The sequence below is a fragment of the Pinus tabuliformis genome, chromosome 5_1 (assembly GCF_031772625.1).
Source record: "Pinus tabuliformis cultivar Carrire ecotype Pingquan chromosome 5_1, CPIR1, whole genome shotgun sequence".
Classification (NCBI taxonomy): Eukaryota; Viridiplantae; Streptophyta; class Pinopsida; order Pinales; family Pinaceae; genus Pinus; species Pinus tabuliformis.
In genome coordinates, this window is record NC_142305.1 from 429,326,302 (window position 1) to 429,334,440 (window position 8,139).

Here is an 8,139-nt window from a genome sequence, read left to right on the forward strand (position 1 = left end):
ATAATATATAATATTAATTATTAAAAAAATATCCAATTTAACTTTATTAAATTTAAAATAGAAAGTTACCATATTATTAACCCAATTCCAAGCCCAGGGGTTCCATATACACTATAAATTATTAAAAAACAGAGTAAATGTTGCTTACCCTTTGATAGCAAAAGCTAAGATAAAAAATAAAAAGCATTCCAATTTTCACTCCCAAATGGCAAGCCACTATTGGGAGGGGAGTCTTTCCCTAACAGAAAAAACCCCACCGCCATTCTTTCATTGCCCGCTTCTCCTATTTCTTTGTCATAACGGCCACCCAACCTTCCATTTCTGTCTCTCACTTATGCATCCCATCTCCATATAAAATCCCCTGAACCCATTCACAGAATCTCCCAAATCCAAGAACAGTGAAGAAGCCTCTGTAATTTTTTTGTTAAACCCTTGTTTCTTTCCAGGAAAAGCTTTGAAGCAGCCAGGCAGCCATTAATGGATTCAGCGTCTCTGGTCAAGGCTAACAAAGGCGGGAAGCAGCCGCTGTCGAATTTACAGAAGGCGGTCTCGGAGATTTCACCTTCGCCGTCGTCCGGCGTGCGCAGGAAGAGGCGACCAAAGAAATTGACAGAGACATACAAGGCCTACATATTCAAGGTCTTGAAGCAGGTGCATCCCGACACCGGAATATCTTCCAAGGCGATGGGCATCATGAATTCTTTCGTCAATGACATCTTTGAAAAACTCGCAGCAGAGGCCTGCCGCCTCGCAGCTTATAATCACAAGCCCACGGTCACTTCCAGGGAGATTCAGACTGCGGCCAGGCTCATTTTCCCGGGGAATTGGCCAAGCACGCGGTATCCGAGGGCACCAAGGCTGTTACTAAGTTTACTTGCAGTGGATAGCCAGCCAACCAGCCGTGGATGATGGCCTTTTAAGTTTGATTTTGAAGCATTTTCTAATTTCTTTTTCATTTCTTTTTACGATGCGTATATCTGATCTTCAAAGATTTTAAAGATTTGCAGAGATTTTTTGAAATTTTGCTACGGTGGTTTTAGCATTGGAAAATATTTCTTAAGACGTTCAGTAGTTCGATACAAGATATTTTGAGAGCTTGGGTGTATATGCGGCAAAATTTGATGGTGCAAATGTAAGTTACGAACAATTCTTTAAGCATTTGTTGCTTCGTCTGGCTTTTCATCATTTCATTTCAATCTGGAGATAACGGCATTTTAGTTTCAGTTTCTTGTTCCTTGTATACTTGCCCTTTCTTTATTCAGTCTGGATATGGTGACATTTGATTTTCAGATTCCTGTTTCTGGTATTCTAGCACTTTCTTTGTTCAAGCTGGCGATAGTAGTGTTTTAGTTTCAGTTTCTTGTCTCTTGTATGTTAATCTCTTCTATTTTCTTTGGATCAGTGGGGATTAGAAATTGTTTAAATAATTTCAATAAAGCTTTTTAACACCCCAGAACAGACCAAGCAAGAAGGCGGGAATTTTTTTCAATAATTTTAAATTATTTATTTATTAAAAATTTGCCCAATTTATTAAACATTTTTAAGAAATGAGAACTACACTTTTTCTTTATTTTTTTTAATATTTTTTTTTTTAATTTGTGAAATGTAAACATTTTAATTTTAAATCTTGGTTATTGGGTTATTATATTAAGTTCAAGGAATTTATCTTGCTATAATCTTGGGGATTTATAGTGACAATGCAGTTTACTTTCTGGAATCCTGCTTATTTGGGTTATTATATTAAGTTAAAGCAATTTTTGTTTACAGCAGTTGTATAATTTTTGGGATTTATGGTATTAATGCAGTTAATTGTCTCGATTTGAATTTTGATTATTATATTAAAAAGGAAAGAATTTATGGCGATAATGTAGTTTTTTTTATTATTATTTAAATTATGATTATTTTTATTTGATTTTATTTGATTGTTCTATTAAAGTTAAAAAGATTTTTCTTTATAGCATATGTATGCTATTGGATTCACTATGATAATGTCATTCACCTTCCTGATTTAAATCCTAATTATTTTTATGTGATATAATTGGTAAGTTGTAAAAATAATACTTATTTATTTCTTATAATTTGTGTGGGTTGTAAAAATAATATTTTTGTGGGTGTAAATAAATATTTTTTTATAACAACTATGTAATCCCTAGGACTCATAGTGATAATGTTATTCACCTTTTGGTAATAATGTCATTGACCTTTTGGATTTAAATCCTAACTATTCCTATTTAATATAATTTATGAATTATAATGTCATTTGATCTTTTATCATTTAATCTTAAAATATTTTATCTGCATCTTGAATACAACCGGAAATGGATCTGTATATTTATATAAAATTCAACCGGCAGAGATGTATTGTGCTTAATTAGGTCTTTTTTTTTTTATCGCAGTGGGACTCGAACCCACAATGTCTAATGTAACTTTGGGGATGGATTCCGGGGTAACTGTAACAATTAAATTATGGCAATTTCACTCGAGGTTTTCAACATAACAGTCAGTTACATACTGTTACGTTTAAATATGTAAATTCAGTTGAACCCTATGGATTTTGATGTTGAGAAAATCGCAATTCCAAAGTATTTTTCTGAATGTGTAATGTCGAATTTTTATTGACCTGAAGTTTTTGATTTTTCAGATTGACATTTAGATTTAAGTTCTTGAAAATTTTATTATTCTGTTTGACCATTCGAGGTGAATAAAAAACTATAAACATGAATATTCCTTCTGCCAATTCAAGTTTTGAATATTAATTTGGATATAATTTAATGTTGTATTAAGTTTTACTGTGAAGCACCTCTAAAATTTAAGAAGAGAGATGTACAAGTTAGTGTAGAAGTACTTTCAAATACAACCTCCAAATTCAAATTTTAATAATGCACTTTCAAATTTCAAGGTGAGATTCAGAAATTGTGTAGTTAAATTTTTATGAATGCACTTTCAAATTTCAAGGTGAGATTAAGAAATTATGTGTAGTTAAATTTTTATGAACTTTTAAGATACCAAGGTGGTTGGAATATATATATATATATATATAACATCATTTCATTCAAATTTTAATAATGAAATAAAATGGTTTATATCTCATAAATGATTCAATTAAATCCATAATTTATTATTATATATATTGATTTCATTTCATGATTCATTATTTTAGAATATAATTGGTTACAAAAATCTTAAAATTAGAAGACTAAATTGAAGTTACTCAAAAATAGTAAAAAATGATAGTCAAAGCTTGAATTGAAGTCACTAGTATTTAAAGGAAAGATTCAAAAGTTAAAACTAAAAATGAATAGATTTAAAAGTTAAAACTAAAAATGAATAATGGACAATGAACTAAATTAGAAAATTGGAATGAGAATTTGCTTGATCCTAAAAATTTGAGAATTGGAAGACCAAAACAGCATCTACGATTTGTGGAGTCAAGACTCAAACTTAAAATTGAAAATGAACCGAGCACCCCTTTTGGAGAAATACATCCCCCATATTAGGGAAACATTTCCTCAAATTTCCCCAAAGGGGGGGTGTGGGGAAATGTTTCCCTAGGCATTCATTGTCCCAAATAGATGGCAAGCATGCCCCCTCCACCATGGGAGATGTGTACCTCTAGAACATTGATATAATCTTATATCATATAATGAAATACTATAATCTTGTTAGTTGTCTATTGAGTGTAATTAGAATGTAGTTTAAAATAAGTTATTTGGGTGTATTTTGAAGGTCTTATAACCTTGTTAGATGTCTATTGAGTGTAATTAGAATGTAGTTTAAGTGGTAAAGTTATATTTTGAAGTTGATTTTATTAAAGTCAATGAAAAATTGAAAAGTGAAAAAGTGACTATGGAAATAAAAGGTTAAATGGGTTTTTATTTAAGTGGGTGAGTTAAAAAATAGAAAGTGAGAATTAAATGCACATTTATTCTCCCTAGATCTAAATGGATCTCAGCCATTAAATCATAGGGTAACCCAAGAGGTCATTTAGAAAGTAAAAGGAGAAGCCATTAGATCCTAGGATAACCCAAAAGGTCATTTAGAGAGTAAAAAGAGAAGCCATTAGGTCCTAAGGTAACCCAAGAGGTCATTTAGAGGGTAAAAGGAGAAGAGAAGAGGAAAATAGCATTCATTATTTCATGAGCATGTGAGAGAAAGAGAAGAGAGAGCAAGAAGAAAATTAATGAATATCACCCATTAGATCTTAGGGTAACTCAAGAGGTCATTTAGAGAGTAAAAGGAGAAGCCATTAGATCCTAGGGTAACCCAAGAGGTCATTTAGAGAGTAAAAAAGGGAAGAGGAAAAGATCATTCATTATTTCATGAGCATTTGAGAGAAAGAGAAGAGAGAGCAAGGAGAAAATTTCTAAGCGGTAAAGAAGTGAAGGAGAGCAGCAAGAAGACATATTAGCAAATCTGGACATCAACATTTATTAGCATGCATCCCAAGGCAAAATCGTACAACAAGAGAAAGGCACAGAAATCGTACAATTTTACACCATAACAGATTTGGTTTAGGCCCAAATGAGTTTTTTGTTGTATTATTCAGTCTACAGTATTCATGTCTTTTTTGATTAGTTATAGTCGTTGTAAAAAGCAGTTTGTTTGGATTCTAATATTGTACGAAAATGTCTAAGAAAGACATTTATGTTAGAATTGTTCATCTGAATTTTGTTGCAGTGAACAAAGTTGTAGTTATGGCATGCACTAAATCTTGTTGTAGTAATCAAAGTTGTAGTTATGGCATGGTTTCTATAATTTTAGCTCTTATTTTTCAGTTTTATACTTTAAATACTAATTTTACATTCAACTTTCTTGTATTATAAATAAATGTATCCAACCGTCTTGTAGCAAGGGAATGAATTTCGAGGCAGATTTGGGCATGAATTTCGAGGCAATTGTGCTATTGAAATCTGTACGGTCCATATAGCAAGTTTTGAACACGTTTTTTGAGGCAGGTCGTACATCATCTAATGTTGTTTTATTGCTAGAAAATTTTATGTTTTGGTTGTTTGCTAATTGGCACGATTTTTGAGGTTATGTGCAAGCACGGAAATCGAAATAAGTTGTAATTTGTGGTTGCTGGAATTTTTATTGTGTATTTCAGTTTCTTTGTAAAACCATTTTCAGATTTCAAAAATAAAGAAGAGCTCTCAAACTAGTTTTCCCCAAGAGTTGTAGGGGGTTTTTCCAGGGTCACATTGACCAAAAGCACTGTGTTATTTTCTGTATGGCTATTATAATTTTTTTGTGTTTTATTTCTGCAATTTCAACAGTTGTGAAATCTCTAAATTTGTGTTTTTAGAAAAATATTGTCATTTCCAAATGTTAGAATTTTTTATCATGCTTGGATTTAAAACTAAATTCATGGAGTGATAAGGAAAACTGATAATTGGAATGAGGGTTGAAATTTCTCCATGGTATTGGAGTGTGGTTGGCTGAAAAGTACAGTTTGGGACAACAAAGTGAAAATTACAGCACACTAATTTTTACCGAAAACATAAACTTTTACTACAGAGATGAAAATTTCAGTTTGGTAGTTCGGCCCATGCACTGCAGTTGTTCGGCCCATCCAACCTGTACACTACCTGAGACAGGACTGACAACAGATATAACAGTTCAGAGTTGTGTGAGATTTGGCACCGCGGGATGGGGCACATGTATCATGGGGCCTTGAGTACATTGTAGGAGATCACCACTAGTGTGCCAGATTTTAGTTCTGATCACCTTGATGTATGCAGAGGATGTGCTATGGGGAAGTTTTCCAGATCCCCTTTTCCAAATAGTGACAACAGAGCGAACGAGATCCTTGACTTGATTCATACCGATGTGAGTGGTCAGATGTCTCATGTATCCTTGAGTGGCTATGAGTACTATGTTTTATTCATTGATGACCACTCCAAGAAGACTTGGATTTATTTCTTGAAGACCAAGAGTGAGGTCTTCAAGTAGTTTCAAGAGTTCAAAGCTCTTGTGGAGACCCAGAGAGGTAGGAAGATCAAGGTCCTCAGGTCGGACAATGGAGGGGAGTATACCCTTGGTGAGTTTGTTGATTTTTGTGTTGAGGCAGGTATTAGGAGGGAGTTCACAGTTCCTTACAACCTCCAACAGAATGGGGTTGCGAAGAGGAAGAACATATCCATTGTAAGGGCTGCCAAAGACATGCTTCATGATCAGGGGTTACCTTTATTTTTGTGGGTGGAGGCTTGCAACACTATTGTGTACTTGCAGAACAGGAGTCCACATCGTGCCTTGGGGAATGTGACTCCAGAGGAGGCTTTTTCTGGGAAGAAGCCTGATGTTGGGCACTTTCGTATCTTTGGGTGCCTTACATATTCCTATGTCCCCAAGGAGAACATGACCAAGCTAGAGCCCATTGCAGACAAGGGCATATTTGTGGGTTATAGCGAGACCTCGAAAGCTTATCGGATTTATATTCTTGCGCAGAGGAAAGTGGTTGTCAGGCGGGATGTGAAGTTTGAGGAGGAGAGAGCTTTCAGGAGGTCATGGGAGTTAGAGTATCCAAAGTCACCAGACCCTAAGGAGTAGCTAAGTCAGTCACAGGGATCCAATGGTCAGGGATCAGGAGGTACATCGATTATAGTGTCAGCTCTATCAGTGAACAGTGGCTCTCAGAGTCAAGTGGGTGGTTCTTCGAGCAGCATGTAGGGCAGTCCGCAGAGCAGTTCATAGGGTAGTCCACTAATGGACAGTTCGCATGGTACTTCGCATCTATAGGCAGAGATTCAGGAATGAGGTTAGTTGGCAGGCCTTCAGGAGTTCAGGCTTCTGATGATGATGAGGATCCTTTCACCTCGGTGGGAGAAGTATGCTCAGGAGAGAGGAAGCCCAAGTGGCTTCAAGATACCTTGCGCGAGGCCACATCAGTTGCTAGGCCAAAGAGGCAAGTTAGAGAGAGTAAACCACCTGAGCGGTTTTGTAGTTACATGGCATTGGTAACAAGCATTGTTGACTCCGAGCCTTCTAGGTATGAGGAGGCATACAACGAGCAGGTCTGGAGAGAGGCCATGATGGGAGGAGTATTCTTCTATTATGAAGAACGATGTTTGGGTGGTAGTGCCAAGGCCTGAAGGTAAATCAGTTGTTACTTCTAGATGACTCTACAAGATAAAGCATGTTGCAGATGACAGCATCGAGAAGTTCAAGACTCGATTTGTGGCGAGAGGGTTTTCACAAGTAGAGGGAGTTGACTATGAGGAGACCTTCGCTCCCATAGCTTGGTATACATCTATTCGCTCCATTATATCGATTGCAACAGAGATGGGTTGGAAGATCCACCAAATGGATGTGAAGAATGCATTTCTCAATGGCTTCATTCAGGAGGAGGTTTATATTGAGAAACCACAGCGATTTGAGGTGCATGGGAAGGAGTCCCATGTATGCAGATTGAACAAGGCACTCTATGGCCTGAAGCATGCTCCTAGAGATTGGTATTTGAGGATTGATACATACTTGCAGCAGTTGGGTTTCACAAAGAGTAAGGCTGATCCAAACCTATACTTCATTGTGGTGGGTGAGGAGCCTCTGATACTGGTGTTTTATGTTGATGACTTGATCATCACTGGTGCAGAGAGACTCATTGAGGGCTGCAAGAGAGATCTTGCTTCAGAGTTTGAGATGAAGGATATCAACTTGATGCATTATTTTCTGGGATTGGAGGTGTGGCAGGAGGAGGGACATTTATTCATGGGACAAGGGAAGTACATTGTGGATATTCTTAGTAAATTTCACATGGAGGACTGCAAACCCACGTCTACACCTATGATCACTAACTGGAAGAAGCTTCACGCTTCTCATTCTGAGTTGGTGGATCCTACTCTATACAAACAAATGATTGGTTGTTTGATGTATTTGGTCAACACTCGACTAAATGTATGTTTTACAGTTAACACTATGAGTCAGTTCATGGGTGAGCCCAGGAGAGTGCACTGGGTGGCTGCAAAACACATTCTTCGTTACTTGCAAGGGACTATGGATTTTGGTCTAGATTATAGATAGGGTGGTGGAGTGAGACTGGCAGGGTACACAGATTTAGATTGGGCAGGTTGTGCTTCAAATAGGAAGAGTACTTTTCGAGTGTTGTTTTGGGTTGGGTTCGGCAGTTGTGTTGTGGATCATCCA

The 8,139-nt window shown here is 36.3% G+C and overlaps 1 pseudogene; it reads left to right on the plus strand.

The window, feature by feature from the left end:
• Nucleotides 1-296: 296 nt before the first annotated feature.
• LOC149165330 (histone H2B.9-like) lies at nt 297-1,167 on the plus strand (annotated as a pseudogene).
• The last annotated feature ends 6,972 nt before the right edge of the window (nt 1,168-8,139 follow it).